We start from the raw sequence: 14,381 nt of genomic DNA on the forward strand, positions 1-14,381 counted from the left end.
TGCAGTTATGCCTGCTCTCGCCGGTCTGTCCGGCTCTGTTCCACCATCCAACACACAACACGGCGGGGGGCTGCTGCCTCCCAACATGGCCGGCCTCCGGCTACAGAAAGAGGCGACGGGCGCCACGGAAATGCAAGCCTTCCTTGGCAGCCCGCCTGGGCAGGGGTGGCCGAAGCACGTTTTAGTTATTCCCCACAACCAGCCGCTGACCAGTGGAACAGAAAAGGTCAAGGTGCCTGACAACCCCCTTGGTAACTCCTCCAACTGGAAACGCGGGGATAAAACATCTGGGGGGGGGGGGAGGAGGAGTCGGACAGGGACAGAGAGCGATGTTGACAGCAGGCCGTTCGGCCCGTCCCTCACTGCTGTGTGCTGTTTCCCAACGCGGGCAGACTCCAGGCGCGCTCAGCCCCGCCGCCTGCGTCACCGCCGGCCGCCATTTTGTGAGCGAGCGAGCGGGAGGTGGAGGTGGAGGAGGAGGAGGGAGAGCACGGGGAGGGACAAAATGGCGGCCGGCCGGGCTGGCGGGAGCCAGGGAGGCCCGGGGCCAACCTGAGAGCATCCAACCGCAGCCAGCACCGACCTCCCTCAGCAAGGTAGGCGTTACTCATTAACCTCTCACCAACAGATTCCCAGCCCCTCTCCCTACCAGCTGTCTCTCCTCCCCGCCCCGAGTTCTTCTTGTTGTTTATTTGTGTCTCCCCCCCCCCCTTCCTGCAGTTCCTATTCTTGTTCCAGTAGACACGAACAAAGATGTCGCCAGTTTGTCACTAATTTTATCTTATTTTCCCAGACAACCTGTTCAGGGATGCTGGCACCCACTCCTCCTGGGGTCAGTTGGGACTTGAACTCAGTCCTCCTGGTCCACAGGGAAGGACACTACCACGCGAGGCCTTGTCACTGATTTCAGATGTTGCATTGTCTTCCCTGAGACCTACTCAAATATTTAAATTTTACCTCGCCCTCTTCCTCCTCTCTAATCTCCACTAATTCCTTTACCCCTTCCTGGTTCCTTCAATCCATCTCTTATAATTACTCTTCTCATTCCCAACCACCCCCATTCCAAAATCCCTTCAATTCCCATTGTTCCTCATGTTCCTTAAGTTTTGCAATTCTCATTGCTGCTCTGATTCATATGTAGAGCCTGGATTAGAGTGGTGCTGAAAAAGCACAGCAGGTCAGGCAGCATCCGAGGAGCAGGAAAATCGACATTTCGGGCAAAAGCCCTTCATCAGGATGTAGTCTACTTATTCACATAATCTTTCTGAACCCTTCCCATGTTGCCTGTAACTGGCACTAGGTTCAACTTCCATATGTGTGCTGATGAGAATCCTCCACCATCTGTTGAGTTGTCAGATAGACTCATCAATATGCATAAACAAAACATCTGGATGACAACTGGACCATGTACAGTAAACATTGTATAATGTTGTGATACTGTCATACATTAGTCAAGACATGGAACAGTTGTTGGAAAGCTGAAAAACCATTACGCAAACCTTAGTTTAAAAAAAGTGATATATTTCTTTCCAGTATTCGTCTAGTGCTTGAAACTAATCCAAGAAACACATTGACTGTGACTTATATTTGTTCGTATCTCCCTCTCTCTTCTGTGATGTAATTCCCTCCACAAACGGGAACTGATCCAGTTTCTCCAACTTTGAAGTTACACAGTGAATCAGATTTCTATAAGCTATGGTCAGGTGACTTGTTCCATAGCTCTGTGATTCTGTCAGCATCTCAATCTTTCAACTATTTTCAGTGTCACCTCAATGTTCCAGGTATCTGCTCACTTAATCTGTCCCTTCCATCCAACTTGTGCATTGATCAGCTACCCATGGTCAAGTTTTTGTGAAGGAGATTGGTAGTGAAAGGTAGGCAGGTTCCTGACTCCACAAATGTGTCTCCAATGAGGAAGACCATCCTGTTGAATTGAGAAATTGGAGCAGGATGGAGTCCCAATTCAGCCCTCATATCTCAGATGCTAACTCCATCTCCCCAAGCCTCCCAGGCTCCTTTTACATAACTCCATGCCCCACCTCATGTATTATGCATACTCACTCTTTCAGTATCCACAAGTACTGAATCAATGAGTCATTGGCAAGTCTGACATTAAAAAAAAATGCCTAGGAAACCATCACTCTAAGCTTTGAAAACCTACTACTGAAATAAAGCCTTATAACTTCAATAAAAAAAGTCAGTCCCATCACAGACATTTATAGTAACAGTGGTATCAAGCTACTTCACACTTGTTCATTGTGTCAGTAAACACAAATACACACAAGCATTGAATAAAGCACACCAAGAAATAATAACTTTTTACAAGGTAAATTAATCCACTTAGACAAAGCTATCACTGTTCTCTGCAGTTATCTAAACATTGCCTGTTGAACTTAATGGCTCAGTCATTCATGCCAAGCATTCATAATGTGGCAATCTAGCAACTATATCCCTGAAGTAGTTACTACAGAATGTTTCTGCAGATGGCCGCATTATGAATGATTCACTAAGGTTCAAGATTGACTCATCTAATTAGTTCATCCAGCAATGTTTACATAACTATAGAGTTGAGCTGTGGGTTTGTTTAAATCATCTATTTAGAACATGTAGTAAACTGATCTTTCTTTGAAGATCTTTTTGAATAAGTATGCGTTTGGTGACACAAAAATAAAAGTGGACAGTAGCATTTTGACGTTGATACTATGAATAATTAAGTAGAAGAGACATTGTGATTCAAAAGAAATGTTGAATGGCTGTATTGTTTTTGGAGGGCATGAATGGGGAAACCAAGGTTTCCCCATGATCCAAGACTTCTCCGTGGTGCCATAAACCAAGTCTTCTGCACAGGATTGGTGCAGTGTTTGAAATGCCCATCACTACAATGGATGGTGGGAGGTGGGAGTGCAATATGAAAGATGTTTACCTCAATCATAGAACCCCGACAGTGTGGAAGCAGCCTTTTGACCCAACACGTCCACACCGGTCCTCTGAAGAGTAACACCACCCCCCCCCCCCCCCCCCCCCCCGCCAAGAACCCCTTCCTCTATCCTATTACTCTACATTTCTCCTGACTAATGCATCTAACCTACACTTCCCTGAACACTATGGGCAATTTAGCAGGGCCCGTTCACCCAAGCTGCACATCTTTGGACTGTGGGAGGAAACCAGAGTACCCAGAGGAAACCCACGCAGACACGGGGAGAATGTGCAAACTCCACACAGACAGTCGTCCGAGGCTGGAATCAAACCTGGATCCCTGGCGCTGTGAGGCTGCAGTGCAAACCACTGAGCCACCGTGCCACCTGTACTCATATCCTGCACTGGTTGGAAGCAGGAATCCAGTAATCAGGTCCCACTACCATTTTTAAAGGCTCCTGTGCCTTGAAATTCCAGCCCCAAGTCCCATTTGTCTATTGTTAGATCAATATGCTAAAAATGACCTGAAATTGTTAGATCATCATTGACTCAGTTCTAATTTGATTGGGTTACTCATTAATTCTGACAGTATCTGTGAAGAGAGAAATTGAATCAACATTTTAGGTCAATGTGCTTAGAGAGAATTCTATAAACAGAGAGTGATGAAAACATGGACTCATGATTGCTTCAAGCACTTGGAACAATGAGCATTGATGCATTTAAGGGGAGATTTGAATTATTGTTGCCATGTGTACCTCAGTCCAGTGAAGAGTTTTGTTTTGCGTGCAATACAGGCAGATAATAACATACAAAGATTCATAGGGTGATTGAACAGAGTAAGAAAAACTTATGGCTGCAAAGAAAGTGCACAAAAAGCAAGATCAACATTTTGCATGAGTCAAAGGTATTGAGGGAAAAGGCAGCCGGAATTGGGAGACCAGGGTTGGTGTGCAGTATAAACACTGACACAGATTAAGTGGGCTGAATTGTGCTATATATCCAACTGCATTTTCTTATATGGCTGGTGTTTTTTTTTTCCGTAGCTTTGATCGTGACTAGTGAACAATGGTATCTCAACTCTCCACCATCAAAGACCCAGGTGTATGGATCCTGGATGGTAGAAGCTTCAGCCTTTGGGAGGTTCTCTGACCCATACTCATGCATCAATCATGGTTGTGTATCTTAACTAATATGTATAAGTGAGAAAAGACCAGTTCTGGAATACGTTATCTCAAGGATGTTCTTCTGAATTTGATGATTTTTCAACAAAGACAAAACATTTAAAACTACTACTCGATGGACACCGTAGTGGGCATTTATACTTGCTGAAATATTTAATGTCTCTTTCTCATTGAGTGCCACTGAAAATTGTGCTTGCAGAGACATGATACAAGAACAGTGACTGTCAAAGTAAATACAAGGTGCTGGGAGTACTTGGAAGATCTATCCGCATCTGAGAAAGAGAAGGGAATACATGGGTCGAGTGGATACACTTTGTCAGATGTTGTAGTTGGGTAGGTTCAGTTCCAATCTGTTTAATGTCAGTCTGAAGGCATTGAGGAACTCTCAAGCCTTTTGATCTTAAATTTCAGAAGAGTGACTCAGTGGCAGTACACTTGTCTCTGAGTCAAAAAGTTGTTAGTTCAGTACCATTTCAAGGGCATTGTATGAATACGTAAACCAACACAGTACAGTTACTGAGAAAGGTGCTCAATTAATGCAAATTATTTCATTAAATACAAATATAATGAGGAACCTGTTTTATTAATATATTGTTGAAGCTTGTGCCCTGAAATACCTGAATTCACACTCCAGAGTTTCCTCCATAAAAACTTCTGGCTCTCAACTCCTTCCTTCTGCTTAAAATCCACTTCTTAGCCAGCCTATTAGTCACCCCACTTAGTAGCTTTTGGCTTTTTTCCTTTGATTATGTCTCTGCAAAGTGCTTTGGATATATTTCTATGTTAAAGGGGCTACATAAATGCAGGATGTTGCTATTACAAGATCTTTGAGCAGAAGAGTGCACATTGACTGACTCAATGCAGTCACACTCTTGACACCTGGAACTCAAAATTATAATTTTCACTATCACATTTATAAGCTTGAAAATTGCTACTGGAAAGTTATGCTTGTAGACTGTTTAGGCTGGTGCTTGGTTTGGGTGAAATAGTGGAAGAATTTCTCTGTGTAGTATTAGGCAAGAACTTTCGAAAGCTGATTGGAGGCAGATGTTCGCAGGTAAAGGGACGGCTGGAAAATGGGAAGCCTTCAGATATGAGATAACAAGAGTCCAGAGGAAGTATATTCCTGTCAGGGTGAAAGGGAAGGCTGGTAGGTATAGGGAATGCTGGATGACTAAAGAAATTAAGGGTTTGGTTAAGAAAAAGAAGGAAGCATATGTCAGGTATAAACAGGATAGACCAAGTGAATCCTTAGAAGAGTATAAAGAAAGTAGGAGTATACTTAAGAGGGAAATCAGGAGGGCAAAATGGGGACATGAGATAGCTTTGGCAAATAAAATTAAGGAGAATCCAAAGGGTTTTTACAAATATATTAAGGACAAAAGGGTAACTAGGGAGAGAATAGGGCCCCTAAAAGATCAAAAGGTAGGGAGGAGGGACTTGGGGGAGGGGTGTCGGAAATGTGATAGGTGGAAAGAGGTCAAGGTGAGGGTGATAGGTCAGACTGGGGTGGGGCCGGAGAGGTCAGGAAGAAGATTGCAGGTTAGGAAGGCGGTGCTGAATTCGATGGATTTGACTGAGACAAGGTGGGGGGAGGGGAAATGAGGAAACTGGTGAAATCCGAGTTCATCCCTTGTGGTTGGAGGGTTCCTAGGCGGAAGATGAGGCGCTCTTCCTCCAACCGTCGTTTTGTTGTGGCTCAACACTTCAACTCCCCCTCCCACTCCACCAAGGATATGCAGGTCTTTGGACTTCTCCATCGCCAGACCACAACAAAACGACGGTTGGAGGAAGAGCGCCTCATCTTCCGCCAAAGAACCCTCCAACCACCAGGGATGAACTCGGATTTCACCAGTTTCCTCATTTCCCCTCCCCCCACCTTGTCTCAGTCAAATCCATCGAATTCAGCACCGCCTTCCTAACCTGCAATCTTCTTCCTGACCTCTCCGCCCCCACCCCAGTCTGACCTATCACCCTCACCTTGACCTCTTTCCACCTATCACATTTCCAATGCCCCTCCCCCAAGTCCCTCCTCCCTACCTTTTATCTTAGCCTGCTGGACAAATTTTCCTCAGGGCTTATGCCCGAAACGTCGATTCTCCTGTTCCCTGGATGCTGCCTGACCTGCTGGGCTTTTCCACCAACACATTTTCAGCTCTGATCTCCAGCATCTGCAGACCTCACTTTCTCCCCTCAAAGATGAGCAAGGCGGCCTTTGTATGGAGCCACAGAAAATGGGGAAGATACTAAATGAATATTTTGCATCAGTATTAACTGTGGAAAAGGATATGGAAGATATAGACTGTGGGGAAATAGATGGTGACATCTTGCAAAATGTCCAGATTACAGAGGTGGAAGTGCTGGATGTCTTGAAATGGTTAAAAGTGGATAAATCCTCAGGACCTGATCAGGTGTACCCGAGAACTCTGTGGGAAGCTAGAGAAGTGATTGCTGTGCCTCTTGCTGAGATATTTGTATCATCGATAGTCACAGGTGAGGTGCCGGAAGACTGGAGGTCGGCAAACACGGTGGCACTGTTTAAGAAGGGCGGTAAAGACAAGCCAGGGAACTACAGACCAGTGAGCCTGACGTCGGTGGTGGGCAAGTTGTTGGAGGGAATCCTGAGGGACAGGATGTACATGTATTTGGAAAGGCAAGGACTGATTTGGGATTGTCAACATGGCTTTATGCGTGGGAAATTGTGTCTCACAAACTTGATTGAGTTTTTTGAAGAAGTAACAAAAAAGATTGATGAGGGCAGAGCAGTAGATGTGATCTATATGGACTTCAGTAAGGCGTTCGACAAGGTTCCCCGTGAGAGACTGATTAGCAAGGTTAGATCTCATGGAATACAGAGAGAACTAGCCATTTGGATACAGAACTGGCTCAAAGGTAGAAGACAGAGGGTGGTGGTGGATAGTTGTTTTTCAGACTGGAGGCCTGTGACCAGTGGAGTGCACAAGGATCGGTGCTGGGTCCTCTACTTTTTGTCATTTACATAAATGATTTGGATGCGAGCATAAGAGGTACAGTTAGTAAGTTTGCAGATGACACCACAATTGGAGGTGTAGTGGACAGCGAAGAGTGTTACCTCAGATTACAACAGGATCTGGACCAGATGGGCCAATGGGCTGAGAAACGGCAGATGGAGTTTAATTCAGATAAATGCGAGGTGCTGCATTTTGAGAAAGCAAATCTTAGCAGAACATATACACTTAATGGTAAAGTCCTAGGGAGTGTTGCTGAACAAAGAGACCTTGGAGTGCAGGTTCATAAATCCTTGAAAGTGGAGTCGCAGGTAGATAGGATAGTGAAGGCGGCTTTTGGTATGCTTTCCTTTATTGGTCAGAGTATTGAATACAGGAGTTGGGAGGTCATGTTGCGGCTGTACAGGATATTGGTTAGGCCACTGTTGGAATATTGCGTGCAATTCTGGTCTCCTTCTTATCGGAAAGATGTTGTGAAACTTGAAAGGGTTCAGAAAAGATTTACAAGGATGTTGTCAGTGTTGGAAGATCTGAGCTACAGGGAGAGGCTGAACAAGCTGGGGCTGTTTTCCCTGGAACGTCAGAGGCTGAGGGGTGATCTTATAGAAGTTTATAAAATTATGAGGAGCATGGAAATGATAAATAGACAAAGTCTTTTCCCTGGGGTCGGGGAGTCCAGAACTAGAGGGCATAGGTTTAGGGTGAGAGGGGAAAGATATAAAAGGGACCTAAGGGGCAACTTTTTCATGCAGAGGGTGGTATGTGTATGGAATGAGCTGCCAGAGGAAGTGGTGGAGGCTGGTACAATTGCAACATTTAAGAGGCATCTGGTTGGGTACATGAATAGGAAGGGTTTGGAGGGATATGGGCCGGGTGCTGGCAGGTGGGACTAGATTGGGTTGGGATATCTGGTCGGCATGGACGGGTTGGGCCGAAGGGTCTGTTTCCATGCTGTACATCTCTATGACTCAATGACTCTAGTGAATGTAGTGATGTTTCTCCAAAATTGCAAAGAGAAACAATCATAGTTGAATACTAAATTTTGGAAATTACTGTAAGTTCTTAGTACCAGTCTTTCTTTGTCCAACTTAGTGCACACTTTGTTATTGTATTGATAGCTGTAGACGTCTCTTCCCCACATGTATTAGACTTTTCTTCCCTGTGGCGATCTCTTACAGTCTCAACGTGCCTCAACATAGTTCAGACTTAAAATCTAGTTTACTTCTCCTGGGGAGCCAATTTGCATTTAACCTCCACCTGAACTCTCCTGCTATAATTCAACAAGGTGCTCTGCTCACAATGTTGAGATGCTTTTTAAGATGCAATGATTCTTTTTGTAGAGATAATGGTTTTGAAAGACTTCCACCAACAACATTTCTAAAGTTAGTCTGAAAGAGATATTTTCCTATGCTCAGCCTAATATCTGAGGGCTGCACCTTGAAGATTATTTTGGTGTTAAAAACGTGTAAGAGGAGTCCTATACAAAGGGAGTGATGGCTACTCTTTGGTATTGATCTTCCATTCTCAATATTTCATGGTCAAATAAGTTAAGTTTTCTTAAGGGACTTAAGTTTTTCAACAAATTTGTTTCTCTCGATTATACAGCACAATGGGTAGATGGAGCATATACCTTTCATGCTTTTGCAGGTGTTTTGAAAAACTTATTCCATGTATTCCAATCCTGTTTCTTCCAAACATATATCTAGTCCTCATTTGATTATTAAAGCTGAATATGCTGCCACTCCACTTTCAGACAGTGTAATTCATATCCTCAAAAGATTCAGAGCTGCTATTCCACTCAATTCACTCATGGCCGATCTGCACCTGAGCTCCATATATCCACCTTCGTTCAACATTTCTTTATATTCTTTCTTAAATGAGTCTATCCATTGCTGTCACTAAAGCTTCCATTATCCCAGTATCTATCCACAGCCTCTCAGGGCAGAAGATTCTCAAACATCCTCATCTGTATCTGCTCACAATTACATAGCATTGGGCTAACTTGTTAAAATAAAGCAGGGGTTGACTCTAGTTCTCCAGTAGTGGTCATTTAGATAGTGTGGCAGAAGTGAGCTTTGTCAGATCGAAGACTCCCAAAGCCAAATTTCTTCTCAATTAAAATGACGCCAGTGTACAATTGGGTGCAGCGCTGTGGTAGAAAGGGAGTTTTGGTGCTTTGGAGACCTGGGGGTAGGCAAGGAGCCTCAGCACTATTTATCCTAATCTTAAAATCACATGGATAATCAGTTTAAAGTTTGAGAGGTCAGTTACAAGTAATGTATATTTCTGGTTAAATTTTATTCATAGAATTGTAGAATTTCAGTACAGAAGGAGGCCATTTGACCCATCGTGTCTTACCAGCTTCGGAAAGAGCTACTCAGCTAGTTCCATTTTCCATTCCCATCTCCATAGCCCTCTTAATTCATCACTTTCAAATATATATCCAGCTCACTTTTGAAACCCATGGGATCCACCTCCCACCAGTCTCCCACTCAGCACATTCCAAATCCAAACAACTGAGTGAAGAAAATTTTCATCTCAATCTGATCTCTCTTGCTGACAGTCTTGAAATTGTGACCTCTAGTTACTGACACACCAACTATTAGAAACAGAATGTCCTTCTTTATCCTGTCAAAATTGTTCATAATTTTGAACACCCCAATGAGGTCACCTCTTAATCTCTGCTCTAAGAAGAATTCGCTCAATTTCTCTAATCTTTCTTAGTATCTAAAATCTCTCATTCCTGGTATTGATCTAGCAAATATCCTTTATCCAAGGCTTCCTTTAAATAAAGTGTCCAGAATAGAACACCTTCCTCAAATGTCGTCTGACTAATGATTTGTACAAGTGTAGCATCACTTCCTTGCTTTTATAATCTATGTTTCTATATATAAACTCAAGGATCCTATAAGCTTTAATGGTTGTTTCAACTTGCCTGTCTACCTTCAGAGAATCATGTAGATTTACCCTGAGATTCCTCTGCTCCTTACCTCATCAAGTAACTCAATTAAATTTGTCAGACCAGACCTGACCTGCCCTTGACAAAGCCATGTGGACTGTCTAGTATTAACTTATTTTTCTCTAAGGGTATAGTTACCTTATTCTATATTATGGCTTCCATCAGTTTTCCTATTATTGATGTCAAGCTGACAGGACTGTAGTTTCCTGGGTTAACCTTTACCCCTTTCTTCAATAGTGTCACGTTGCAATTCTCCAGTTCCTTGTGACTAATCATGTGTTCAGAGATGATTTGGAAATGCCGGTGTTGGACTGGGGTGTACAAAGTTAAAAATCACACAACACCAAGTTATAGTCCAACAGGTTTAATTGGAAGCACACTAGCTTTCGAAGCGATGCTCCTTCATCAAGTGATTGTGGAGGGCTCGATCGTAACACAGAATTTATAGCAAAAATTTGCAGTGTGATGTAACTGAAATTATAAATTGAAAAATTGATTGTCTGTTAAGCCTTTTATCTGTTAGAATACAGTGATAGTTTCACTTCTTTCATGTGTAAATCACAAAACCTTTTTTTTAAAGTTGCATTCTCGGGTTTGCTGTTAACAATAGTGATAGCTAGACAATATGTTGAAGGTGTTAGCCCCCTGTGTTCTCTCTCGACCTCTTCATTTCCAACTGCCGCCGGGACATTAACCGCCTCAACCTGTCGACCCCACTCCAACCTCTCACCCTCACAACGCGCAGCCCTCCAATCCCTCTGCTCCAATCCTGACCTCACCATCAAGCCAGCGGACAAAGGGGGCGCAGTGGTAGTCTGGCGCACTGACCTCTACATCGCTGAAGCCAAACGCCAACTCGAGGACACCTCTTCCTACCGCCCCCTTGACCATGACCCCACCCCCCATCACCAAACCATCATCTCCCAGACCATACAGAACCTCATCACCTCAGGAGATCTCCCACCCACAGCTTCCAACCTAATAGTCCGGGAACCCCACACTGCCCGGTTCTACCTCCTTCCCAAGATCCACAAGCCTGACCACCCTGGCCGACCCATTGTCTCAGCATGCTCCTGCCCCACTGAACTCATCTCTACCTACCTCGACACTGTCCTATCCCCCCTAGTCCAGGAACTCCCCACATACGTTCGAGACACCACCCACGCCCTCCACCTCCTCCAAGACTTCCGTTTCCCCGGCCCCCAACGCCTCATCTTCACCATGGATATCCAATCCCTCTACACCTCCATCCGCCATGACCAGGGCCTCCAAGCCCTCCGTTTTTTCCTCTCCAGACGTTCCCAACAGTACCCCTCCACCGACACTCTCATTCGTTTGGCCGAACTGGTCCTCACCCTTAACAATTTCTCCTTTGAATCCTCCCACTTCCTCCAGACCAAAGGGGTAGCCATGGGCACACGTATGGGCCCCAGCTATGCCTGTCTCTTTGTTGGCTATGTAGAGCAGTTGATCTTCTGTAATTACACCGGCACCACTCCCCACCTCTTCCTCCGCTACATTGATGACTGCATTGGCGCCACCTCGTGCTCCCGCGAGGAGGTTGAGCAATTCATCAACTTCACCAACACATTCCACCCTGACCTTAAATTTACCTGGACCATCTCTGACACCTCCCTCCCCTTCCTGGACCTCTCCATCTCCATCAGTGACGACCGACTTGACACTGACATTTTCTACAAACCCACCGACTCCCACAGCTACCTGGATTACACCTCTTCCCACCCTACCTCTTGCAAAAATGCCATCCCGTATTCCCAATTCCTCCGCCTCCGCCGTATCTGCTCCCAGGAGGAGCGGTTCCACCACAGAACACACCAGATGGCCTCCTTCTTTAGAGACCGCAATTTCCCTTCCCACGTGGTTAAAGATGCCCTCCAACGCATCTCATCCACATCCCGCACCTCCGCCCTCAGACCCAACCCCTCCAACCGCAACAAGGACAGAACGCCCCTGGTGCTCACCTTCCACCCTACCAACCTTCGCATAAACCAAATCATCCACCGACATTTCCGCCACCTCCAAACAGACCCCACCACCACCCCTCTCCGCCTTCCGCAAAGACCGTTCCCTCCGTGACTACCTGGTCAGGTCCACGCCCCCCTACGACCCACCCTTCCATCCTGGCACTTTCCCCTGCCACCGCAGGAACTGTAAAACCTGCGCCCACACCTCCTCCCTCACCTCTATCCAAGGCCCCAAAGGAGCTTTCCACATCCATCAAAGTTTTACCTGCACATCCACTAATATCATCTATTGTATCCGTTGCTTCCGATGCGGTCTCCTCTACATTGGGGAGACTGGGCGCCTCCTAGCAGAGCGCTTTAGGGAACATCTCCGGGACACCCGCACCAATCAACCAAATCGCCCAGTGGCTCAACATTTCAACTCCCCCTCCCACTCTGCCAAGGATATGGAGGTGCTGGGCCTCCTCCACCGCCGCTCCCTCACCACCAGACGCCTGGAGGAAGAACACCTCATCTTCCGCCTCGGAACACTTCAACCCCAGGGCATCAATGTGGATTTCAACAGTTTCCTCATTTCCCCTTCCCCCACCCCATCCTAGCTTCTAACCTCCAGCAACTCGATCCCCTGACCTGTCCGGACTTGTCCGACCTGCCCAGCTCCTTTTCCACCTATCCACTCCACCCTCTCCTCCCTGACCTATCACCTTCATCTCCTTCCCCACTGACCTATTGTACTCTATGCCACTCTCTCCCCACCCCCACCCTCCTCTAGCTTATCTCTCCACGCTTCAGGCTCTCTGCCTTTATTCCTGATGAAGGGCTTTTGCCCGAAACGTCGATTTTGCCTGTCCTCGGATGCTGCCTGAATTGCTGTGCTCTTCCATCACCACTGATCCAGACCCTGTGTTCTCTGTCTATGACCTGATGTTTAGATTGATTCTAATCTAAAAAGTGAGATAACAGAGTTTTACATAAATTCATGCAGTTTTGTGATTTACACATGAAAGAAGTGAAACTATCACTGTATTCTAACAGATGAAAGGCTTAACAGACAATCAATTTTTCAATGTATAATTTCAGTTACATCACACTGCAGAATTTTTGCTATAAATTCTGTGTTACAATCGAGCCCTCCACAACCACCTGATGAAGGAGCGTCGCTCTGAAAGCTAGTGTGCTTCCAATTAAACCTGTTGGAATATAACCTGGTGTTGTGTGACTTTTTAACTGTGTTCAGAGAGGCCTTGAAAGTTTATGTCAAAGCTTCACAATTGCTTCTCTACCTCTCAGCAATATAGGATGCACCCCATTCAGCCCTGGCCCCTTCTCCACCTGAAATGCTGCCAGCCTTTTTCGCACCTCTTCTTTGTTAACCACTATACTGCTCAATTGTTCAACACCTACATTTTCAACTGGGCTATTGTCATCGTCTTCTAATTTGGCAAAGGTGATAGGTTTTTTAAAACTAAGAGTCTTTGTTCAAAATATCACTGTGCTTTCACTTTCATCAAATAACATCACCCCAAATGCAAAAGGCTGGTTTATCATTTTGTGCTGTTCAAGTGCTGAAGTAACATAGAACATAGAACAATACAGCACAGAACAGGCCCTTCGGCCCTCGATGTTGCGCTGACCTGTGAACCCTTCTCAGCTCGTCCCCCTACACTATCCCAAAATCATCCATGTGCTTATCTAAGATTTGTTTAAATCTCCCTAATGTGGCTGAGTTGACTACATTAGCAGGTAGTGAATTCCACACCCTTAGCAGGTAGTGAATTCCACACCCTTACCACTCTCTGCTTAAAGAACTTGCCTCTGACATCTGTCTTAAATCTATCACCCCTCAATTTGTAATTATGCCCCCTCGTACATGCTGACGTCATCATCCTAGGAAAAAGACTTTCACTGTCTCCCCTGTCTAATCCTCTGATCATCTTGTATGTCTCTATCAAATCCCCTCTTAGCCTTCTTCTTTCCAATGAGAACAGACCCAAGTCTCTCGGCCTTTCCTCATAAGACCTTCCCTCCAGACCAGCAACATCCTGGTAAATCTCCTCTGCACCTTTTCCAATGCTTCCACATCCTTCCCGAAATATGGGGACCAGAACTGTACACAATATTCCAAGTGTGGCCGCACCAGCGTTTTGTGTAGTTGCAGCATGATATTGCGGCTCCGGAACTCAATCCCTCTACGAATGAAACCTAACATACCGTATGCCTTCTTAACAGCACTATCGACCTGGATAGCAACTTTCAGGGATCTATGTACATGGACTCCAAGATCCCTCTGCACATCGACACTACCAAGAATCTTTCCATTGACCCAGTACTCTGCCTTCCTGTTATTCTTGCC

General features: G+C 45.3%; 1 protein-coding gene across 2 annotated transcripts in view; it reads left to right on the forward strand.

The window, feature by feature from the left end:
• Window positions 1-454: 454 nt before the first annotated feature.
• Window positions 455-14,381, forward strand: part of klhl22 (kelch-like family member 22) — a 75,199-nt gene continuing 61,272 nt past the window's right edge. Inside the window, exons 1-2 of one of the 2 annotated variants that reach the window (XM_043716150.2) lie at window positions 455-596; window positions 3,960-4,430. The gene's annotated coding sequence lies outside the window, so the exon portion shown is untranslated. The remainder of the gene's footprint in view (window positions 597-3,959; window positions 4,431-14,381) is intronic. The other variant, XM_043716152.2, reaches the window with a different exon arrangement.

The sequence above is a fragment of the Chiloscyllium plagiosum genome, unplaced genomic scaffold (assembly GCF_037043375.1).
Source record: "Chiloscyllium plagiosum isolate Xiang-an unplaced genomic scaffold, Cpla_swu_hap1 HiC_scaffold_24, whole genome shotgun sequence".
Classification (NCBI taxonomy): Eukaryota; Metazoa; Chordata; class Chondrichthyes; order Orectolobiformes; family Hemiscylliidae; genus Chiloscyllium; species Chiloscyllium plagiosum.